The following is a 25,305-nucleotide window of genomic DNA, read 5'->3' on the forward strand; positions in this document are numbered from 1 at the left end:
AAGTTGAATCATCCCACTGAACTGAGTTGAAACTTTGTAGAAATTTGATAAGATTATGTTCAGGAATGTTAGAACCTAGCACTAAAAAAAAAAAAAAAAGAACCTAGCACTATCCATTACTTGCCCTCACAGTGTGCCACAGGTAGAACTACAAGCAAGAAACAATTTCAAAATAAGAATCAGCTTTTATAATAGTAGTAGGATCAACACCCAGTTCTCAAATGTACAGAACTCTGGAAAATCTGGGTTGGGATACATGTAAGAAAAGCCTTCTATCTCCAACCAGTTCCACCCATTCTCCATCTAAATCCTGGAAGGATCATTCAGCCCAATGTGATATGAGCACAAAACAGAGATTCATAAACTAAAGTGAAAAGAAAGAGGTATAATCTGGCCCTAAGGAAAGCCTTAAACCAGTACAGCAAATGCACATAGTTGGGGTGAGTAGGGAGTAGAACAGAAAGAAGAGAAAGGAAAAAAGAAAGAAAGGGAAAGAAAGAGTAGTTGTGTCTTAATCCTTGTGACACTACTTGCTAGCAAATATGTGTCAATCAAAATCCTACAATCTGGCAGAAACCATAGCAATGCTTTCCCCTCTGAAAGGGGAAATGAGAAAGAAATGGACACTGAAAAAAAAAAAGAAAAAAAGAAATGGACACTGAGTTGGCCAAAGAAGATATGATTTTCCTCTCCTCCCCACCAAATCATTGTGTTTTAAAATAACCAGAGAAATCTAACCAGACCTCAGGTCATCCTCTCTAAAAAATACTACAACTGCAATAGATGTTTGCGGGCTAGAACATTGCACTCACATATGCTGTAGGATAGATCTTGACCATTGAAACCACAGAAACACATAAAATTGACTCCTGTCATTTTGGTTAAACTGGAAATAAACTTGTTTTAAAGATTTCACATCTTTACTTATCTAGCACGTCGACTCACAATAAATGTATATTTTAAAGGAATTCTTTTCCATCTAGATCAACATGGATCTCCGCAGGATTACACAGAAGCCATATTGTGGCAGAGGAAAAAACAAAGGGCACTGTTATGTTCAAAGAATTTTTTGTCTAGACTCACTTCATATACACTGAAAGAATACTGAAATGTAATACCCAAATAGAAAGATCATTTACATTTCCTTATGTCATACCATTTTCCTAGTGGCTGTTACTCCAAAACTGTGATCTTTACCTTATTCTAGCCTTTCACATCCAATTCCTTCTAAGAAAGCCACAAGTGTAACAAATGGCCATGGTGCTCATAGTTGAAGTTTTGCTATTTCACTGGAATCCAGTTTACCCAATGATAAAAAAGATGGTAAATATGTGAAAATTATACTATAAGTGAAAAAAATGTTAAATTCTGCAAATGTGAGAGATACCCTTATTAAACCAATGGGCTATTTCTTAAAAGCTGTTAAAAGAAAAACTAAGTTAACACCAACTCTACCAATTGTCTATACTTATGTCTACTACTTCCAATTTATGACTAATTACCACACTGTTTAATAATGAGTATGGATACCTTTAATTTTTTAACTTATTTATTCATGAGAGACACAGAGAGAGAGAGAGAGGCAGAGACACAGGCAGAGGGAGAAGCAGGTTCCATGCAGGGAGCCCAATGCGGGACTTGATCCCAGGAATCCAGGATCACACCCGGGCTGCACTGAAGGTGCTAAACTGCTGTGCCACCGGGGCTGCCCTGGATACCTTTAAATGTAAAGACTGTATCTAATTAGAATACAAAACAATACTCAGATATACACAAACTTACAGTGGGTCGTTCACATCGCAGAACCATACTAAGTTTAAAAAGGAAGAATTTTAGCCTAAGATCACAACCAAATGAAAAGAGAAGGATGAATAAATCCAAAGATGTCACAAAGAATAAAGATTTGTGATCTGGAAAATGGGTAAGTAGAAAGAAGAAGATCTCAAAGGTGTGTTGAAGCTCTGAAAATCATTCATTACTCAATATTTAAGCCATTTATTTATTCCAGTAATTTTTTATTTTTATATATTATATATATCATAATTCCATTATTCTTTATTTATTCCATTAATATAACAGTTGTTTTACTCTTCATAGACACCAGCAGGAACAAGACATTCACAAGGAACAGTTTTTGTAATGCTTTTCCTTCAAAGTAGGGGCAGATGACTTGGTTTCTACAATAGGAAGTAAACCAGAAACTAAGAAAATATTGTGGAAATCTTGGCTCATGTTTTAGGTAACAAGGGAGCAGTCAGAGAAGTCATGATGAGGTGGCTCAATGAGAGAAGATGTGACAATTAGGTAAATGTTCAGAATTTAAACTGCCCTTAAGATTAAAGAAATATTTGGGGGGGGGTGGAAATCTGATTTTTTTTAAAAAACTGGATTTCCTACCAGTAAATATGCATGGATTGTTGGGCATTGCAGCAAAGCATATTGTCCATACTTATCTATTCCATGTAGAACATTTGGATCAAAAAAAGGGCTTTAGAGAAAAACTAAAGAAATCTGATGGAGTTTAGTTAATGATAACAATACTAATAATAAATTGTGGAGTTTGGTTAATAGTGATATACCAAAGTTAGTTCATTAGTTGTAGTAAACATATAAGATGTTAACAATAGAGGAAAACAGGTGTGGGGTATTTGGGAATTTGTTATACTATTTTTGCAACTTTTCTGTAAATCTAAAACTATTCTAAAATAGAATGTTTGCAGAACACCTGGGTGGCTCAAGTGGTTGAGTGTCTGCCTTTGGCTCAGGGCGTGATCCCGATCTTGGGATCGAGTCCCACATTGGGTTCCCTGTGAGGAGCCTGCTTCTCCCTCTGTTTGTGTCTCTGCCTCTCTCTTTCTGTGTCTCTCATGAATAAATAAATAAACTCTCAAAAAATAAAAAATAAAATAAAATGTTTGCTTAAACCAAAAAAAATAAAAAACTAAAAAGCACTTGCTAATATATGCAAATATTATAACTGGCCTATGAGCTATCAATTCTTAGTGCATACAATAAATGCTGAATACATGATAAACACTATTATTATGAGTAAATGCACAGTGTACAAAAATTTAAGAATTTAAGTAAAACTTCTACATGATAAAAATAAAGTTTTAGAAATATTGACTTAGATAGTGACTGGTAGCTGGTTTGGATAAAGACAGTAGAGGCTATAGATTCTGGGAGACCACTTAGAAAACTTCATCTTTCTGTACCTTGTTTTTTATATCCATACAATGTTACAACTAAGTTCACCTACCTTGTAGGGTTTTGTGAGGAGTTTGTGAGTTGTAAAATGTAAAGTGCTTAGAAAAGTGCTTGACATATAGAAAGAATTCAATAAGTATAACTTATTATCATCATTTTTATTATCATTGCATTACATTGAGGTTCACTGAAGGAAAGAATAAGAATAATATTGACAAAATGAGGTGGAGGAACAGAGAAAAACAGTGATTTTAGAGGAGAAAATTATCAGCTAAGAAAGGTTCACTCATGACCTGAAGCAAATAGTTCAAAATACTGTGATAGAGGGAGAACCCAAAGAAGAATGGTTTTATTCACCATGCATATTATTTTTGACTATCTTCTATTCCATAAATGTAAGATGTTCTAGGGCAAGGATTTTTATCCAATTTGTTCGTTGATATGTGCTACTGCCTGGTACATGGTAGGCATTCAAAAATATTGGTGAATTGGATGCCTGGGTGGCTCACTCAGTTAAGCATCCCACTCTTGGTATCGGCTCAGGTCATGATCTCAGGGTTGTAGACTAAGCTTCATGTTGGGCTCTATGCTCAAAGGGAAGTCTGTTAGAAGATTCTCTCCTTCTGTCTCTCCCTCCACTCATGTGGGCTCAAGTACTCTCTCTCTTTCTCTCAAATAAATAGATACATCTTTAAATATATATATGGTGAATTAAGAAGTAAAATAATTCTTGTAAAATTATAAAAACATCCTATGTTGTAATGCAAATGATGGACTACAAAAAAGTGGCTGTTGTCAAAAATTATTCTTTTCTTTTTTAAACAGAATTTTTCTACTAAATCTTTAATTAGCCAGAAAATACCATAACTAAGGTAATTCAGCACCTGTTGTTATTTTTTTAATTTGCTTTATTAGGTCATAGAATACTTTACACCTGTTCCTGCTGAAACCTATATGACAATCTCTGATTTAGACTTACAAAAATAAATCTCTATAACTTTCACAAATGGCATTAATTTTTAAAAGATAAAGAACAAACCAATATTAAGCATGATGTCTTTCTCTTTTTTGTTTGCTTACTGCTGTACTTCAAATACTCAGAACAATACTTGGCACATAGTAGGTGCTCATTTTTCCTTTTTTCTTTTTTTAATGGAATATTACTCAGCCATCAAAAAGAATGAAATCTTGCCATTTGCAATGAATGACATGGATAGAGCTAGACAGTATTATGCTAAATAAGTCAGTCAGAGAAAGGCAAATACCTTTATGATGTCATTCATATGTAGAATTTAAGGAACAAAACAAATGAGTGAAGGAGTAGGAGAAAACAGAGGGGGTGGCAACCAAGAAACAGCCTCTTAACTATAGAGAACACATTGATGGTAACCAGAGGGGAGGTAGGTAGAAAGACGGGTTAAATAGGTGATGGGGATGAAGGAGGGCACTTGGTATTGTATGGAAGTGTTGAATCACTATATTGCACACCTGAAACTAATATTACACTGCATGTTAACTAAATGGAATTTAAATAAAACCTTTAGAAAAATAATTCTAAAGTACTAGTATTCATTAAGAAAAAATGGACCTAAGACTACATAATTCCAAAATTGCAACATCTTTTTTCCCAGAAAAATATCAAATAATAAATATCACCAATGAAGTTCAGCATTAATTACATTTAACTTTTTATCAAGGAGAATGGCTATCTTTTGTAGCACATCCAAAGCTACATATATACTACACATTTTTCTCACCTTTGCTATTCATTGTAGATTAAACTTTAAAATTTAGAAGTGAAGTTTCAAACTTAAAAAAATTGGACTCTTAAAAAAAAATTGGACTCTTAAGGTGATGAAGGATAAAAATATGCCAAAATCAAATTTTGTTTGAAGATTAGGATATAAATATCCTTTCTGAAAATAATGAAACATAAAGTCAAATATTTTCTATAAATGAGGGACAAAAGAAATAGGATGTAAAACTTCCAAGCCACTAAGAGATTTTTTTAAATGAGGAAAGTCAACATGATCATTACACAGATGTCAAAATTAAATAAATGCAAATAACAGGAAGAAAAGAAAGTGAGAAATAAGATGTTTAAAATAACATATATCAGAGTTCATAATTAAATGAATGGACTAAAAATCATCTTTAAAAGGCCACACATTCAGTTTGAATAAACAAAAAAGGAAAATCTATAAATGCTGATTTTTAGAGACATAGTTAAAAATAAAATGATACAAAAGAATTGCAAATAAACAGAAATGTAAAAATATTTCAGAAATAAAAATAAAGCAAACTTGAAAATAATACATGAGTAAGTGTCCTGGCAGAAAGTTTTTAGCGCATTCAATTTGGATAACTTGAAGAGAGTTTAATAAAATAAACCATCTATCAGGACGGGTAGGTTTTATGAAAACCACCACCAGTTATAGCAGGAAATTATTACCACCCTTAGGTCTCAGTGGGTAAAGGGAGAAAGCTTTTTACCAGAAGCCAGAGGCTGGGGAATCCTCCGGCGGCTCAGCGGTTTGGCTTCTGCCTTTGGCTTAGGGTGTAATCCTGGAGCCCCGAGATCGAGTCCCACGTCGGCTTCCTACATGGAACCTACTTCTCCCTCTGCCTATGTCTCTGCCTCTCTTTCTCTGTGTCTTTCATGAATAAATAAATAAAGTCTTTCAAGAAGAAAAAGAAGAAGCCAGAGGCTGACAGCAGCTGTAGTTTTGTTCAAAACCTATAGTTATATGGCAATTCACACGAAGAAAGCATGGAATAGGTATCCCAAATTCATTCTGCTCCTTTCCTGCTTGTCCGGCCAGTGATACTGCCAGCCTAACCCAACTAGAAGTGAAGGGGAAAGGGCATCTCTTGATGTGTGTGGTCCATACAAATCAGCATCTAGAGGCACAGAACACTAAGGAGTAGAGGATGGATCTGGGAGGAAAGCATAAGATTTCCAGCATGAATAGTCATAAAAGATAAATAGAATTCAACTTAAAATGATTAAATGAAGAAAAGTGGGGGTGGATGTTTTGTAAGATTAAAAATTCAAAGATACATAGGAAGGAGTTTTCATGTACCAATAAGTGTATCATTATGATATATAAAGTAAAAAAAAAATCAACAATATAAGAATAATTTGATCAAACCCTGGCTGTGGAATGACATAGCTTAAAATGTGACATAACCAGAACTGACGGAATGATTGACAAATATTCTTGGTAAACATATACAGAGAGATTTGCACTTAACTGAGAAACATATTTTTTCTAAAGACTCAGAAAAATTAGTCATCCACTAAGAAACAAAATAAGTCTCAGTTATTTCCAAAAGAGAACATTTATAGAATACATTCTCTGACCACAATTTGATAACCAGAATTTACTAAGCACTAATTTTATATTCTAATATAATTCACATATGACTATAAGGGATATGTTATTATTCACTTCACTTCAGAAATGATGAAATTCTAAAACTCAAGGAAAAATATACTGATTTTAAACTGCTGCAGAGGTAGTAAATAAAACCAAATATCAGCTATATATATTCTTACAACAGAATGAAGTGATAAAGATAATGAGGGGGAAGACGGATAGCACCAGAAGATAGGATGCATAATATATATTATAGCTACGGATTATATATGTATATATGTATGTGTGTATATATATATGCATATGTGTGTAGATTATATATATATGTATATACATATATATATATATAGAAAAATGAAACCGAAGGAAAAATCAAATAAAAAAAGGAATTTCTCTAAAGACTCAATTATTCAGATTGAAAGAGTACCAGGCAAAATGAAAGGAGAAACATGACTAAACATATCTTGTAAAAATTTTCTATTTCAAAAGTTGTTAACCTTATTTACCACAAGTCTGAAGCTATAAAAACCTAGTAATAATCATAAATATAGCTAATATTTAAAGAGGTAGGAAAGATCTCAACTGGAAAAAATACTTAAAATACTACCTTCTACCCATCTGCTGAGTACTTTATCTTCTGGGCAAACCCACCCATACACTAAAATCATGGCTTTCTTGAGATTCCCTGTCAGTTGCTTTCAAGCATCAATGTCAAGGGCTATAAACAAAATCACTTGAAGTCAATTACAATATCTCTCAAAATCACTTGAGGTCAATTAGGTATCTTTCAAAATACATTGATATAGCAATTGATGGCCTAGATCCTTCTGAAATTTTATGTTTAGAAATAAATTACAGGACAATGATCCAGTTTGCATTGAAAGAAAAAAACCTATGCCTATGTGTGTGTGTGTGTGTGTGTGTGTGTGTAAATAAATAGAATGAAACTGGAGGGACACAAGCATACATTTAAGAGTGGTTACCAGAAGGATATTCCAAACTTCATGAGGGTCCAACTATTGAGCTGAAGAATATTCCCAGCCTCATCGAGGAAAACAGGCACAGATCCCATGTTCAGCAGTCAACCAACATAATTATGCGTAAGTGAAAAAAATCCAAATGTACAAGCAACTGCCAGGGTAACTTCATCTGAGGCCATTTCGCTGCATAGATGAATTAAAAGACTACCACATTCACCAGACATATTTATTTTATTTTTATGTATTTGGGAGAGTGGGGAAGCAAGCAGAGGAGCAGGGGGAGAGGGATAAGCAGACTCCAAACTGCATGTAGAGCCCCAGGTGGGACTCAGTCGCACAACCCTGAGATCACCACATGGGCCGAAATCAAGAGTCAGACACTTAACCAAAAAGCCACCTTGCCCCTTCAGACATGTTTCTTGGCTTAAGTTCACTATAATAGCTTCAGCAATACATAAATATGTCTTTAAAATTTCAAAAATTTTGTTGCAACACTTTTGCCATGTCCATACATTTGTGGTTCAATCAGCAGTAGCAATTGTTCTGATTCCCTGTGGTTCCTTAAGATAGCCCACTGAGTTGAGAGAGTTGTTATTTCTGAGTTCCTGCAGTTCACACTGCTATCTGGAAAGTGATACATGTAAACAATCACATCTTATTCACTTTGAACCCATTCATAAAAACAGCATTTGCCTGTTATATAGCCTACTTTTACAAGTTTGTGTTTTAGTTGTGCTATCAATGCATTTGCTATAATTGAATGTCTTACTCATTGTTCCATAAATTCCTTGAGGATAAAGATCAAATTTTATTAATTGCTCCATCCTTAGTACAGCAGATCTTCCTACCTATGGCTAGAAAAATGGAATAATATAGAATAACAATAGAATAATAGAATAAATATTTTATGGATACATAGAATGATGGATGGATGGATGAATGGATGGATGGATGGATGGATGGCTATATTCAGGTACAACTCTCAGCTTTATTTCATCAGAAGAGCTTTGTATATAGGATTTCTAGAGAGGTATAAAGCCTTTGTTAGCCATTAGGCATTATCTGGACTTCACTGTGTTGATATGTTATAATAAACAGTTTTTAAATCTCCCCGCTTATACCCCCCAAAAAAGTTAATCCAACTGATTAACAAGTAACCTCACTTATGAAAAATACAGTGTATTTCCATCTTTCTGGTCAACCATTTTCATTGGTTCTTACAATTCCTCTTTTCTTAGTTCTCCGAAGGATTATTTCTCAATCTTTTCTAACAAGGATAATCAAATAATACTAAGATTTTATTTCAAAATGTGCTCTAAGATACATTTTAAACTCCTCTAACCAGCATTTCTATTAAGAGTTAGTGCCTGGCATAATGTGTGTTTATTTGACCAATTCAAGATTGACAGTCTCCACAAAGTGATGGAGAAAATCCTCCTCCAAAGCCTATCACTCTTAAGAAGCCTTTACCAAAAACTTAAAATGATTTTTACTTTATCTCTGTATCACCAGCCCAGCTGCAGGTTAATCATCCTATGACAGCTATTGCTCACTGAATTAAAACAAAATGACATTAGTGAACAAAATTGAGCAAGCAAACCAGATAAATCCTAGAATGGAACAGATTATTTTCATTGTGTTCTCAATCTTAGAAGAGATGATAGAGGAGCAGTTACATTAAAATTTTCACAGTAAAAAAAAAAATGCACTTCTGGCCACTCTCTTGTTTTCTCTTGGTCAAACGGTTTTAAACTGCCATTAAAAATCACTAAAAGAATAATAAGAAGAAAATCTCAATCTAAACTCATATCTGTGAAATTAGGCTCACTCTCTATTGAAAATACCCTACACCTGTTACATTTTGCCACTGGAACGGGATAAGCATTGTAACTAAATGGATTACACTGCATTTTACTAGAAACAAATTACCCAATACTACCATTTATGAGTTAAGACTTCCTGTAAGAAAATAGTGCAGGAAAAAAGAGGGATTATTTCATATCTTTGAAGGGTGTTTTATCACACTGTGCAATTGCATGCAATTTAACACCTAAACTGCTTAAAGTGCAAATGATATCAACTAGTCCACCCTAAGGGCTTGGTAATAGTCCTGCGTTTGTGCTGCTAGAGCTGGTTTTGTCAGCACTTCCATTATAAGCCTGGTCTTTCAGGACTTTTTTCCACTCAACCATGAAAATTTGCTGTAGTTTACAACTTAGCATAGCAGGTTTTAGCTTAACAGCTCCTATTTTTCTTCCAGCTATTTTGTCCCAAAAGAAGTCAGCTGGCCATCTTTTTGTGAAGAAAAGAAGAAAAAGAATTTGTGCTATAAATTATAGAAAGCAAATTTCAAATTAATAGTTTGTTACAAGTATTATCTAACCTCATTAGTGCTAAGGTAGTTCTGCCCCTATGTTCCCATCTCCACAGGAGGCTCCTAAAATATTTGGAGAACAAGAATCATTCTCTTCCAAAGTAACTTCTGGCCTGGCAAGTTTTCCTCAGTCCATAAATACTGGGACTACAGCAGAGAAATAAGAATATGTTTCGGGCCACCTGGGTGGCTCAGTGATTGAGCATCTGCCTTTGGCTCAGGTCGTGATCCTGGGGTCCAGGGATCTAGTCCCCCCTGGGGCTCCACACAGGGAGTCTGATTCTCCCTCAGCCTATGTCTGCCTCACTCTGTGTTTCTCATGATTAAATAAATAAAATCTTTAAAAAAAAAAAAAAAAGAATATGGTTCAAAAATGACCAGAAAAATCTCAAGAAAGTTCATCAGGAGAGGAGCAGAGACATTATAATTACACTGAGTTAGCCACTTTCTGGAAACACATGCATCTTCAGCAGCACGTGTTGTTAGCCTTAGGCCATTGAAAGCCAGGTGTCCCTGTGTTGATGGTCCAAATTTTCAGATTTCTCTCACTTCTCCTGCAGATAAAGGGCATTTCTCAAGTGGCTTTTAGGAAAAATTCTCCCCACTAATTTTTCATCCACAATCTCTAGTTCCCATAAAGAAAACTACATACTCAGCTCTTTTATTGTCTTCTTGACAATCTGAAACATAAGTACAGATGCAGTAGCTCAGCACTCCATCTGCAGATGAGGAGCTCTGGTTTCTTTGGTGTGACCATCTCCACTAGAGCATTGTGTCACTTTCCCTTTTATCTCCTCAGGGACTTCCCGCTTTCCCTACTCTCTTACATGCCTATATTCCAACGTTTCTTTTTTTTCTCTTCCTTCCTATAAATTTGCAAAACTCCATCTTTTTTTAAATTTTTATTTATTTATGATAGTCACACAGAGAGAGAGAGAAAGGCAGAGACACAGGCAGAGGGAGAAGCAGGCTCCATGCACCGGGAGCCCGACGTGGGATTCGATCCCGGGTCTCCAGGATCACGACCTGGGCCAAAGGCAGGCGCTAAACCGCTGGGCAACCCAGGGATCCCACAAAACTCCATCTTGAAAAACATTTAAATCTCCCTTCAATCCTCTGAAAAATGTTATATTTATTCCAAATACTATACACAAGTATATTTACACATTTAATCCATCATGAATTTTTATTTAAATATGCAGTGAGGCAGGGATCTACATTCATTTTCTTCCAAATGGTTGCTAATTCTTCCCCAGATATTTATTGAAAAAGCCTTACTTTCCCTATCAATTTGAATTTTTTTTTAATTTTTATTTATTTATGATAGTCACAGAGAGACAGAGAGAGAGAGGCAGAGACATAGGCAGAGGGAGAAGCAGGCTCCATGCACCGGGAGCCTGATGTGGGATTCGATCCCAGGTCTCCAGGATCGCGCCCTGGGCCAAAGGCAGGCGCCAAACCGCTGCGCCACCCAGGGATCCCTCCCTATCAATTTGAAATCCTACATACCTGTACATTTATTTAGACCAAACTATATGTCTTTCAGTAAAGTTTTCAAGTCACACACATACATATTATGTAGATGTATACATTGAAATATATATCATTCCTACAAAATTTATTCCTATACATTTTATAGCTTTTGATGCAAAGATGATTAGAATCTTTGCTTGCATTTTATTTTCTAACTAGTTTTCATTGCTATGAATAAGAAAGCTATTTTCTGTATTTTATATCCTTCAACTTTAAAAACTGTCTTTTGTAGAGTCTATCACACATTATAACTATATTCCATCTTTTATATCAACTAAAAAATTAGTATGCTTCATTTTCTCTTGATAAATTATTTCACTTTTTGAGGACAGCTAATGTTATTCCATTAGCTGAAACCCCAGGAATGGTAAATAATAGTGAATATCTTGATAAAGACTTAAAAACAAAAGTATTCCATATTTTACCATTTAATCTGATTTCAGAAGTTTGGTGTATCTGATAAATATTTTATAACATTTAGGGTATACCTATGATTCCCATTTTGCCTATAAGGAATTTATCAGAAATGACTGAATTTTGTCACATAGTTTCAGTGATCATTTTATATAATTCTATGAAGGGTTTTTTTTTTTTTTTTTGCCATCATTTTACTACTACTACTACTACTACTACTACTACCAGCTAATGCTTATGAAGTTCTCACTATGTGCCAGGCATAATCAAACATTTTATATTGATGAATCTACTGAGTTAAGTCATATCATTATCCCCAACTTCAAAATCAGGAAGCTGATACATAAAGATATCAAACAGATTTGAGTGAAATAAGCAGGATTTACACCTAGCAGTTTAGATGCAGAGCCCACACTCATTAACGACTATAAATTATTCCTCTCCTATGTTGATTTATTTCCTAGAATTTAGCAATCCTTGGAGTCCTGGCATCAACCTTATGTTTTTAAGGTTTTATTTATTTATCTTAGAGACAGCTAGAGCCAGCCAGAGAGAGAGTATGAGTGGGGAAAGAGACAGAGGGAGAGGGAGAAGCAGACTCCCCACTGAGCAAGAAGCCTAATGTGGGAAAACATCCCAGGAACCCAGGACCATGACCTGAGCCAAAGGCAGACAACTAACTGACTGAGCCACCTAGGTATCCCTGGAATCAACCTTATTTTGTCATTATGTATTACTAATAAAATAAATAATTTGTAATATAGTACAGAATACAATTGTATAGCTTACATTATTAATTCTACACGAGCAAATGGGATTAGTCTATAAAGTTTCGTATGAAAGTAAATGTATGACATTTTACTATTAGTGGTATCTTTTTCAAAAATGAATTGGGAAGATCTTTATCTTTTTCTATTCTCAGAGATAGTTTAAACAACAGAGATGTACCGGTTCCTTGGAAGTTAAATATAACGTACATATAAAATTATTTTGACCCACAGCTTTACCTACTGGCTGAACATTGACTACATTTTAAATTTCTTCCAGTTAGAGATCCCTTGGTGGCGCAGTGGTTTAGCGCCTGTCTTTGCCCCAGGGCGCGATCCTGGAGACCCGAGATCAAATCCCACGTCGGGCTCCCGGTGCATGGAGCCTGCTTCTGTCTCTGCCTTTCTCTCTCTCTGTGACTATCTAAGTTAAAAAAATTAAATTTCTTCCAGTTAGTCTTCTCTTTTTAAGATATTATTTATTTATCAGAGAGACAGAGAGAGAGAGAGAGAGAGAGAGAGAGAGGCAGAGACACAGGCAGAGGGAGAAGCAGGCTCCGTGCAGGGAGCCCGACATGGGACTCGATCCCGAGACTCCAGGATCACGCCCTGGGCTGAAGGTGGCGCTAAACCGCTGAGCCACCTGGGCTGCCCTCCGGTTAGTCTTCTGCTCTAATTTATTGCCATGTATTTATAAATATTTTTGTATAATACTGGTAATATATTTATAATAATAATATAAGTTTTAAATATAAAATATTGTAAATTTTCTTGTTCTCTCTCATTCATGTCAGGGATTTATACATTTTAGTCAAGAGTTTCAGGTGAAAACTTTTGGTTTTACTCATCATTTCTACTTTTTTTTCCTATTTTACTGTTCAGTCATTTTTCTTTATTGTGGTAAAAACACTTAACAACACTTCTGGTAAATTTATAAGTGAACCACACACTATTGCTAACCTTGGGTGCAGTGATGAAGAGCGGGTCTCTAGAATTGATTTGTCTTTATCTACACTGATGTGCCTTTTATTTTGTTCTTTTCATCTGTTTCTATTATTTTCAATGTTTATTTAATAATAAACCACACAAGGCCCAGATCTTTTTTTTTTTTTTTTTTTTTTTAGGCCCAGATCTTAAACACAGCCTGCATCATGGTCATGAGTTTTGATATATTCATGTCTATTTTATTCAATTGCAAATCATTTATTTTAATTATGATGGGCCGTTTAGTATCTGCGCTATTTGGGATAGCTTTTTTCTCAAATACCTAATTATTTTGTATCTTTCTATCCTTAGTTTCTTGTTTTAGTTATGTTTAGCAAATATTCTGTAAAAGGTACGTTATGAAGTATAATTTAACTTCATTTGTAACCTTTTGAGTGAAAGTTTCTCTTCTTCTCACAAATGTTTTGTGAAAATAAAACATCTGTATCCTACAGAGAACACATATCCTGCCTTCCTTCCCTTGCTCTCTCTCTCTTTTTGTCTTTTTCTCTGGGTGTGTGTGTATTGGGGGGTATAATTGAGATTTTTTTAATTTGTGTTAATCAAATATTTTTATCATTTTTATAATATTTATCATATTTCATCTAGTTCACCTGTTAAATACTAAGATAATATACTAAAATTTTCCACTATGATTATGGGTATTTATCAACTCCCTATTTCTAAGGAATTATGAATATTCTACTGCTGGATTGTTTGTAAGATGAACATTAATGTTATTATATCCTTCATTTAGTTTAATTCTATCCACACACAGATAAGTTAGATAGATAGATACATAGATAGATAACAAGGGCTAAAATGTATTTGTTAAAAATAATGAAGGCAAATCTTAAAAAAAAAAAAAAAAGGAGGGGGCACTTGAGTGGCTCAGTCGGTTAAGCATCTTTGGCTCAGGTCATGATCTAAGGATCCTGGGATCGAGCCCCATCTTAGGTTCTCTGCTCTGCAGAGAGTCTGCTTCTCCTTTTCCTTCTGTGCTCCTACTCTCTCTCTCTCTCTCAAATAAATAAATAAAATCTTTTTAAAAAAATAAAGGTAACTACTAGAAAAATAGATTGCAAGTACAACGAAGAATTCAGAAGCCATTGCTATCAATTGGGCAAAAGCAGAATGGGACAAGAGGAAAGTAGAAAGTGATACTGAAAGGGTAGCAAAGAATCATCATACAGTTGTAACAAAACAGATCACGAGAACATAAGATGAAAGGAATGAAAATTTCAATTATCCAGAATAATATTAGTTGATTAAATTCTCATATATGAAAACAAATGTTGATGAATTAATTTAAGAAACAAAATGGAGGGCAGCCCGGGTGGCTCAGAGGTTTAGCGACACCTTCAGCCCAGGGCGTGATCCTGGAGACCCAGGATCGAGTCCCACGTCGGGCTCCCTGCATGGAGCCTGCTTCTCTCTCTGCCTCTCTCTCTCTATCTCTCTAATAAATAAATAAATAAAATCTTTAAAAAAAATGGAGCTGTGCCTGGTTGGCTCAGGGGTTAAGCATCCAACTCTTTTTTTTTTAAATTTTATTTATTTATTCATAAGAGACACAGAGAGAGAGAGAGAGAGAGAGAGGCAGAGATACAGGCAGACGAGAAGCAGGCTCCATGCAGGGAGCCCGATGCGGAACTCGATCTCAGAACTCCGGGATCATGCCCTGAGCCAAAGGCAGATGCTCAACCACTGAGCCATCCAGGCATCCCTAGCATCCAATTCTTGATTTCAACTCAGGTCTTAATCCCAGGGTCATGAGTTTAAGTCCCTCATTGGGCTCCACACTGAGTGTGGAGCCTACTTTTTTTAAAAAAAGAGAGATTTTTCTGAATGTAAGAGTCACATCTAGAACAAAATGGCAAAAAAGATTCCAAGTTACATTACTTATCTCCCTTTACATTTGCATCAACCACCCCATTTAGTCTGATTTTATTACAGTAGTCTTTCTCCTTCTGATTTTGACTATAAAAGAGCTATTTAAGTGGATGCCATGCCTGCAAATTTGCTACCTCCAGTTCCTCTACATCATAGCTTGAATAATCTTTCTGAAATGCTCTCTTTGTCTCCATGTCTCTGACTGTGTTTCTCCCTGTCTCCAGCTTCATTGCCCAATGTTGCCTTGTGAATCCTTTCCTGTAGCTACAGTAAACTACAGTTCTTAAAGTTTTCAACATAACCTGTACTATAGCATGTCTCTCAGTATTATTACTCTACAAAAGCTCCAAGAAAGCAGAGATTGTGTCTGCACAGGCTCTCTTTAAATATTTGTTCAGTGAATTAATGTGTGAGTAAATAAATGAAAAAGGAATAAGGGAATTGGTAAATGGATGAATAAATTAACTTCCCTTTCTTTGGACTTCTATTCCCATCAACCTGCCAATGCCTACACTCATTTCTCAAGGCCTCTCTGAGAAGCTTATGACAGTGTATGATATAATAGCTTCTCTTATAAACTGTTCTATATAAATTGGAAGTAACGCTTGATGTATTACCTAAAAATAACATCCTTTTATCAAGCGACCCGGAATTATGTTCATTTCTCTCTCTGCTTTTATTCTCTTCCTATTATTTATCCAATGATCCCAATACTTTCCTTTTTTTTTTTTTTTTTTTTTTTTTTGGTCTTGTTTTGTTTCACTCAATTCAGGATTTTTCTTTTTCTCAGTGGTAAGTGTTCCTCTTGTCTTCTAATAAAAAGTCAAGAGTTCAGCGTTCCAAGGCTCTGGAGAATGAGTTATAGTTCCAGGAGATGACTCACAAAGAGAAATGAGATCAGCCCACACAACTTCACCCACACTTTCTCTGAGCTAACTCAAGTCTAGAAGAGAGTGGCACAGTAGAGAGGAAGGGCGGGGACAAACTTTCTTGACCTCAGTTTCTTTTCCTGTAAAATGAGTATCTCAGATCTGATAATCCTGACAATAGCTAATGTAAGACCCAGTAGACAAATATTTTGTACCAACTAATTCTAGTTCTATGCTAAACTAGTTTATATACCTAAAACACTGAGAGTTCTTGCCTTTGCATGACTTTTTTCCAAACCCTCCTACTACATGGCAAGAAGTGAGGGGAGTGGCTAATTTTAAATGAAACTGACTATGGGAATTAGGGTAATGAAGAAAACCCTCAGCCTCTCTGGGGCCTACTGTGATTAGACAAAGAAAGCAGACCTAAGGCAGGCCAAAACCCACTCTCTTCTCTGTCTCTCAGATTAAAGGGCTCTAAGCTGGAGTCAAAAACTTGACCAGTTTCCATATATATTAATTTGTTCTTCTCAATCTTCAAATAGCTCAAAATTGTGGTGTGCCTTGATTAATTGTGAGGTGTGCCTCAAGTAATTTGTTGGTAATAATAAACAACCAAATTTTGACTTTTTACATAAATCACAGCAGACTCAAAGTTACTCCTGTCTACAATATCATTCTCACCAACTTGTAGTCCAGTCTTTCCTGGAATAACAAAGATGAAACTTGAGCAGGAACATGTAGAAAAATAAGCATGGGTTCTGCATGTAGACATTATTCCTTACATCTGTTATAGGAAATATACTATTTAGGACTAATGTATTAAATAACTGATTCAGTCAACAAATAATCATTGATAATGAGAACATGTATATGGTAAATAGAAGAGGATGATCTAGGTGGGGAGGTGGGGATAAGAAAGAAGTACATATTAATACCACCTAGGAAAACCTTTTAAAAGACATCCATGCCTGGGCCTCCATTTTAAGATATCCAGTTTCAACTGACTTCCCATTAATTGAGTGGTTCTCAAAGGTCAGTGTGCTTCAAAATCATCTAGCTAGCTTGCGAAAACGGGAATTTATAGGGTCCACCTCTGGGGATTTTCAGTGGTCTGACTTGAAGCCTGAGAATTAATAAGTTTTGCTGGTCCATGAGCCACATTTTAAGAAACATTATATCCAATCATGCCACAAAAAGTAGCAGAGGATCATAACACCTTGGAAATCTATTAAAAAACACAGCTTCCCAGACTAGTCTTGTAGGAGAGTCTGCCTTGTGTGAATGGAGGTTTCAGTTCTTGGATTCCCCACAAGTAAAGAAAACCAGAGGGAGGGTAACAAAGACAAAGCAGTTGATTAAGGACAATACACTCTCAAGAAGGAAGAGTATGTAGGCCCAGAGGTGGCAACTGCACCAGGATTTTCTCTATTTGCATAAGCTATGGGTCATAGCTAGGGAAGCCTCTGACTGAGGATGTTTCCAATCATCTGAAGGACTCCTTCTACCAGCTGGGAGGGAGAGTTTTTGGCTCTGCAAAGTACTTGCTGAAACTGTCACAGCCATCGTGGTGGGGGAAGGGGGGGCATGTCAAAATCATAATGTAAATTTATTATAATGAGGCTACAGGCTACTCTAGGGGGCAGAGGTTGAAGAGGAGATCACATGTTCTGCACCTGTAGTGCTTGGTCTGTCAGCCCCTGGTCTTGAAAGCCATATGGTCAGGATGTTAAAAGCCACAAAATCAGGATGTTGTGCCCTCCAGCTTCTGATGCATCACTTATTTATCACCACCCTGCCTCCGGCTGGTGTCTAACTAACTGCCTACTCTATCATCCTCATGAAGATTTTGATCAAAATGTTGATATGGAATCAGGGAATTTTAACAGTTGCCCTCAGTGACTCTTCTCACCAGTCTAGGTTGGTGATCCCTACCAATAAGAGACCTCTGGCAGAAAATGGAGACGGGCAGTGGGGACGGTGTCTCAGGTTTTTATATAGTGCTGCTTCATGGATTGACGCCATGTGGCAAGTTGCCATGTGTTATCAGTGTGTTTCCATAGGGCAAGTGTCAGAACAGATCTTGTTCTACCATAATCTGCCTTCTCTGGTCTCTCCTTCCATGGCTTTCTAACCACACTGGCTTCGCATCATGCCTAGGTCTTCCTATCTTGACCCAGCCTGCCGAACTCAGCTGATTTCTCTAGCACCTGCCCTATTTTTCTTTTTTTTCTTCCACCATATTTCTCTAATAGATGTTTTATATCACTACAACCACTAGTTTCTCACCCTAGACTTTCCTGAGATGAAAGGAATCTAGCTTTCACCGACACTACTTTATGAAATAAACTTTAGAACAGCTTTTCTTATATTTGAGATATTTACTTTTTGAAACAGAATTCTTTTTTAACCTATTGACAGTGTTAAATTATTTGTTACTTAAATATGCATAAATATAAATTTAACTTAAACTCTGTATAAATGTTATCAATTATAATGATGTAACCATGAAAGTATAAGTTCATGTAAACTGGAAAACCAATAAATTATAAATTAATAGTACAAATATAATAGATTAGGGATCCCTGGGTGGCTCAGCAATTGAGCGTCTGCCTTTAGCTCAGGGCATGATCCGGTGTCCCAGGATCGAGTCCCACATCAGGCTCCTTGTATGGAGCCTGCTTCTCCCTCTACCTGTGTCTCTGCCTCTCATTCTCTCTGTGTTTCTCATGAATAAATAAATAAAATCTTTTTAAAAAAACCAAATATAATAGGTTAAATAATATATTTCAGAAAAAATTAGTTGCATTTACTGACCAATATATGTAGCACAATATATACTTCTATATGTAATCTGCTTCTCTATTTTTGTATCAATAACATTTAGGCCTAGTTAAATAACCCAGTTTTATAAAATATGTGAATAATAATAAATTCTGGTTCATGATAATCAGACCTTATATTTAAACCTAAACTCTTTGAGGAGCAATCTTAAAATGTCAATTTTAGCTCTCTTTCTGCCACCATTTTGGTTCTGCGTTCCCTGCACAAAATGCCTGGTGAAGCCACAGAAACTGTCCCTGCTACAGAGCAGGAGTTGCCACAGCCCCAGGCTGAAACAGGGTCTGGAACAGAATCTGACAGTGATGAATCAGTACCAGGGCTTGAGGAACAGGATTCCACACAAGCAACCACACAAGCCCAGCTGGCAGCAGCAGCTGAAATCGATGAAGAACCAGTCAGTAAAGCAAAAAAGAGCCAGAGTGAAAAGAAGGCATAGAAGGCTATGTCCAAACTGGGTCTTTGACAGGTTACAGGGGTTACAAGAGTCACTATCCAGAAATCTAAGAATATCCTGTTTGTCATCACAAAACCAGATATCTATAAGAGCCCAGCTTCAGATACCTACAGTTTTGGGGGAAGCCAAGATTGAGGACTTATCTCAGCAAGCACAACTAGCAGCTACTGACAAATTCAAAGTTCAAGGTGAAGCTGTCTCAAACATTCAAGAAAACACACAGACTCCAACCGCACAAGAGGAGAGTGAAAAGGAAGGGGTTGATGAAATGGGTGTAGAGGTTACGGACATAGACTTGGTCATGTCACAAGCAAATGTGTCAAGAGCAAAGGCAGTCCGAGCCCTAAAGAACAAAAGAAATGATATTCTAAGTGCTATTATGGAATTAACAATGTAACCATGTGAAAGCGAGGACTTTTTTTTTTTTTTTTTTGGTGTTTCAAAAAGAATAACTGCAGCTTGGTTTGAAATTTGTACTGTTTCTATCAATAATAAAGTTATGGCTTCTTGTTGGGAAAAAAATGTCAATTTTAATTAGATGTCCCAAGAACTCTCTAAATTTATCTGCTTTTTTTAAAGATAAATTTAGTTCCACTATATTGTTGTAATCTATGTTAAATGCCTATGTAATCCAATTAGTGCCACAAGAAGAAACAGAAGTTTTCTTCATTAAGGTATATAGATTTAGTATTACTGTTAATGATTGATGTGGACACAGATGGAATCCACACAATACAGCTCATAAAGGGAATATGAGATGTCCTATTACAGCCCTGCTTCCTTTGAGCTCAGGTCCCTATATAGTAAGTTTCAAGTTCATGTCATACCATAACTCTCCCCGACACTTCTCCGTTAGGACTGTGAAACCATCATCAGTACAGCATATACTAATGGAGAGGCATTTGTCCTTCATTTCCTAAAAACATCTACATTTAGAGGCAAATACAAGCACTGGCAATGTAGCAAGTGCATATTCAATAATGGGATTTACGTTTATAATATTTTTTAGATTTTCAACTAAAATGAAATCACAGAATTTAAATTTCTTTCATAGTCAACTCAGAGACCTCAAGGCTATATCTATGAATTCCAGGACTGCCCAGAAGGGAGTTTGAGAAAACTACTTTGGAATAGCGGTTCTCATTTCGGTGGAGGAGTTACTTGACTTCTTCAGGCACTGGATCTGCATAACTTGAAATATCTAAAGGTACCCACGTCCTACTATGATATTCTGATTCAAGATACTGCTTTTGATATTTTTCAGCCCTGACAATGCATTGCTGCTGATGGGAGTGGGTATATATTTTATGTTACAAAGAGAAAGGGAAGTTTAAGAATCAATATGTTCAAAAACCAACAAAGATATCTTTTAATATCAAAGCCAGATGACTTTCTTCAGTTAGAATCCTTATATCTCAGAGCCAGGTGATGCCTACTATCTCTTTCTTTAACTCTATCATATGATTCTTAAACATTTATTTTATTGCCTATACGTCTATTTACATGACTGTGCCTAATCTTTCTTTTTCATGGATTCCTCTTCCCTCTTCTTTGTTCCTTTTTTAAAGATTTATTTGTTTATTTTAGAGAGGGAGAGAAAAAGAGAGAGAGAGAATCTTCAAGCTAACTCCCTGCTGAGAACAGAGCTCAGTGTGGGGGGTCGATCCTAGGACCCTGAGATCATAACCTGAGCTAAAATCAAGAATTGGCCACTTAACAGACTGAGCCACCGGGCACCCCTCTTTTTTGTTCTTCAATATATGTATCCTGAAAAGTCATTTTCTCTGTCTACACTTTCATTCTTAGCAATCATTCCCACTTCCATAAAATACTCAGAAGACTGCTTTTAATCTTCATATTATTAGGCATAAGAATAAAAAGTTTTGAGGATTAAGTAAATGAATGTGTCAAATATAGATTTAAATTAATCTCACTTATCATCAATTACAAAAATAAGTCAATACTTTCAAGAAGTAGCCAAACATTGGAAAAACAAATTCAAATTATAACCAGAAATTTCAGCACAATATAAAGTTTTATTAAGGGCAAGCAAGTGGCATAAAAAAATGTCCTTTATAGAATACAGTACCTGATTAATTCAATTTAGAACTTAAAGTACTTTAAATTCACTTCTTTTTTTTTTTTAAGGTTAACCAACTGCTAGTCAGAGAAAAGTTTCAAGAAAAGGACTTCTGGTTTCAAATATGTTCTTAATGAATAGGATTTGATATCTGGCCCATAGTTTAAAACACAAACATAATGTTATTTGAATTTAAATGAAGGCAAGAATAGATAAACAAGAAGGTCTTTTCCAGAAGACTATCCAGCCTGATTGGGGAACTTTATATTGAACATATAGATGGAAGGAAGGGGAAAAATGATTTAAAAAAGTAACTTGAGATGTCAGTTTCACTGTAGGAATTTGGGAACATATATTAGGTATATTTATATTGAGGAACTGAAGAAGTATTCTGTGACTCATAAAACACTTGAAAATGATCCAATACCTCTATATTCATTTAATATTTGCATTCTAGTTTTGGCTGTTACACAAACTGACTCTTTGGATTTTAGTTTCCTTGTTAATAAAATGAAGTGTTTGGGTTGGATCAGATTATTAATTATGCTGCAGTGATAATGTAGTTCCTAAATGGTGGCCTAACATAACAAATGTTAGATCCTACACATGTCCACACTGGCCTGCAAGGAATCTGCTCCATTTAGTCACTCAATAATACAAATGATGGAGACCTTGGGATATTGAGACCTCACCATCTCAGGACCAGGTTTCATGGGGTACTCTGGTAGGGGAAGATATTGATGAAGGGGATGTATAGCATTTACCGATCTCAGCCGAAAAGTGACATACATTATTCCCACGAAAGCCAGTTGATCAGAACTACTCTCATGGTCCAAACTAAGCACCAACGTGTCTGAGAAATATGAAGAAGTACATGAAAATTGTGTGATCATTTCTGCCAATATCTCAAATTCCTCAAATCTATGGTTCTCTAATTATAAAGTCTGATATTACATGGACTATCTTCTACGTATCAGGCAATTTACATATATTAAAATACACTACCTACAATATGAAAATATAATACCTACAACAGTAAAAACCTATAATCCACTAAGGTAGGCAATATTATCCCAATATTAGAGATGAAAAACAGATATAGAAAAAAACAATTCCTACTCAGTATTAGAGTTGAGTTCTAAATTCAGAACTATTTCATTCAAATAAATAGACTGTTTCTCATGTCTCACTATCCTCCCTGAGTATGGAGCAATGAAAATGGCTTCTGAAATCTTGTGCTCTGGCAGAAATAAGAAAACAAATCTGAAATTTGTTCTAATTATGATAAAATGCCTAAAGGAAATTGTATGTTTATTTGTAATAAGACTACAGGTTATCTAAAATGCCACATTTCTTTCTGTTTTTTTAAGATGTATGTATTTATTTGAGAAAGAGAGCGCGTGAGAGCAGGAGGATCAGAAGGAGAGGGGGAGAGAATCTCAACCAGACTCCCCACTGAAAATGGAGCCCAGCAGGGGACTTAATCTCAAAACACTGAGATTGGGACCTGAGCCAAAACCAAGAGTTGATGGTACAACCTCCTGCACCACCCAGGTACCCCTAAAATGGCACATTTCTTTAGTTTTTCTTGAAATTATATAAAATCATACCATAGCAAGGATTATATAATTCTTATTAAATACTCTTAGAGTATCATTACAGATCTTTGACGAATAAAAAGCAAATACCACAAAATATTGGATCAATTGGACAAAGGTTGAATCCTCCATGATATAGATTGGATGTTAGTGGGTTAGACTAGATGATCATGAAGAGATTTATAGCTCTAGCATTCCTAGATCATATTACATACATTGTTGCTCCAATATCTGCAACTCCTTTGTTCTTGCCAATTGAATATATACTTATCATCACATTAGCTCTCCTGATGTTTTGTTTATATGGCACCAACTCTGCAGTTATTTGGAAACCCCAGGTGATTGAATGAAGTTTTCCCTTTGTATGTGAAGGTTTGACATCAATTAATGCAACAAGAAAGTCATTAATTTAATTAATAATCACTGAAAATTCTCCCTTGCTCTGCCACTTCTAAATTTATCCTCAATTACAGGGATGCTTTCATGTATTCATTTAGTTATATTCATTGAGTACCTACTGTATTCTCAGCACCGTGCCGGGCTGGGATTATAAAGATGAATATGACAAAGGCCTTGCTCTTAAAGAACTCAAGGTATTATGAGTAAAAATATCTTAACATATGATTCAGTTTATTTTTTCCCCTTAAGTGGGCTCTAGCACACTCTCTTTCTAGCAATTTACTCTACCTATTTCCTAATGAAACTAAGCTTTTCATTATTTTATTAAGGCATTTATGCTTGTATTGTCTAAATGGCACCTGTTTTCAAAATACTTAGGAATATTAATTAGCTTGTTTTTCAGCACAAAAGATAAAATCATGTTTTAAAAATGTAATTACCTTTTATCAGTTGTAGTAATAACATTTATTTTACATATTTGTCTCATAATAGTATACAAACAAATGCTAGAAACAAAATATGTGTGATTTTTTTAAGCTAATAAAACATTTTTCAGATCTCAGTATTTTGGAGAAATGAGTCACTCACATCAAACACTTGAAAGTATATACTACATTTCATCTGACAGAAACACCTGAAAGAGAACAAACTTCCTAGAGCAGAATTAATATAAAATAAAAACTTTAGAGACTTTCTTTTTCTCCCTTTAAATTTTTACTAATTAATGATTCTTAGTTTGCTTTTGGGAATTGGAAATGCTTTCAGTGTTTTCCAATATAGAAAAATGTACTGAGTTAATCCATAAATGCCCTCTTGTGACAGTCTCCAAAAATGCAACTGCCTTTTCCCCTACTTGTTTTGCTTTGTTTCTCCTAAAATGTCCAAACTGTAACAGATTCAATAAAAAAAATCAGTTTTATATTTTATCTAATAAAATTAACATCTCGTTTTTAATAAGCCATGTGGTGTTTTGAAATTTAGGCAGAAAACCTTGTGACAATACTATTTCCCTGTGTAGGGTAATTATCGAAAAACCTAGGAAAGATTCTAGTTCTATCTTTACCTTATTCCACTTTGACGTGTGTGGCAAGGGAATTCTAGATGTTGTGAAGAGATCCTTTTTCAAGAACTTCTAGGTTCGCACACATTTCTCAATGTGATAGATAAAAGATAATTAATACATTGACTTAGTTTGAACCATTCTTTCACAAATTATTGGTGATTGGGGCACCTGGGTGGCTCAGTCAGTTAAGTATCCAACTCTCAGTTTCAGCTCAGGTCATGCTCTCAGGGACCAGGGATCAGAGCCCTGCATCAGGTTTTGCACTCAGTGGGGAGTCTGATTGAGGATTCTCTCCCTCTTCTTCTGCTCCTCCCCCTGCACTCTCTCTTTCTTTTTCTCTCTTTAAAATAAAATAAAACAGGGATGCCTGGGTGACTCAGTGGTTAAGTGTCTGCCTTTGGCTCAGCGCGTAATCCTGGAGTCCCGGGTTTGAGTCCCTCGTCAGGCTCCCTACACAGAGCCTGCT

The 25,305-nt window shown here is 35.6% G+C and overlaps 1 long non-coding RNA gene and 1 pseudogene across 1 annotated transcript; both read left to right on the forward strand.

Annotated features, from left to right (window-relative positions):
• The first annotated feature begins 4,529 nt into the window (after positions 1-4,529).
• Positions 4,530-24,271, forward strand: LOC112657254 (uncharacterized). The gene is made up of 3 exons (XR_003134929.3): positions 4,530-4,607; positions 20,754-20,906; positions 23,150-24,271. It is a non-coding gene; the product is annotated as an uncharacterized LOC112657254 (long non-coding RNA).
• On the forward strand, positions 19,421-20,096 carry LOC112657253 (nascent polypeptide-associated complex subunit alpha-like; annotated as a pseudogene).
• Positions 24,272-25,305: the final 1,034 nt, after the last annotated feature.

Source organism: Canis lupus, chromosome 8, assembly GCF_003254725.2.
Source record: "Canis lupus dingo isolate Sandy chromosome 8, ASM325472v2, whole genome shotgun sequence".
In the NCBI taxonomy this organism is placed as follows: Eukaryota; Metazoa; Chordata; class Mammalia; order Carnivora; family Canidae; genus Canis; species Canis lupus.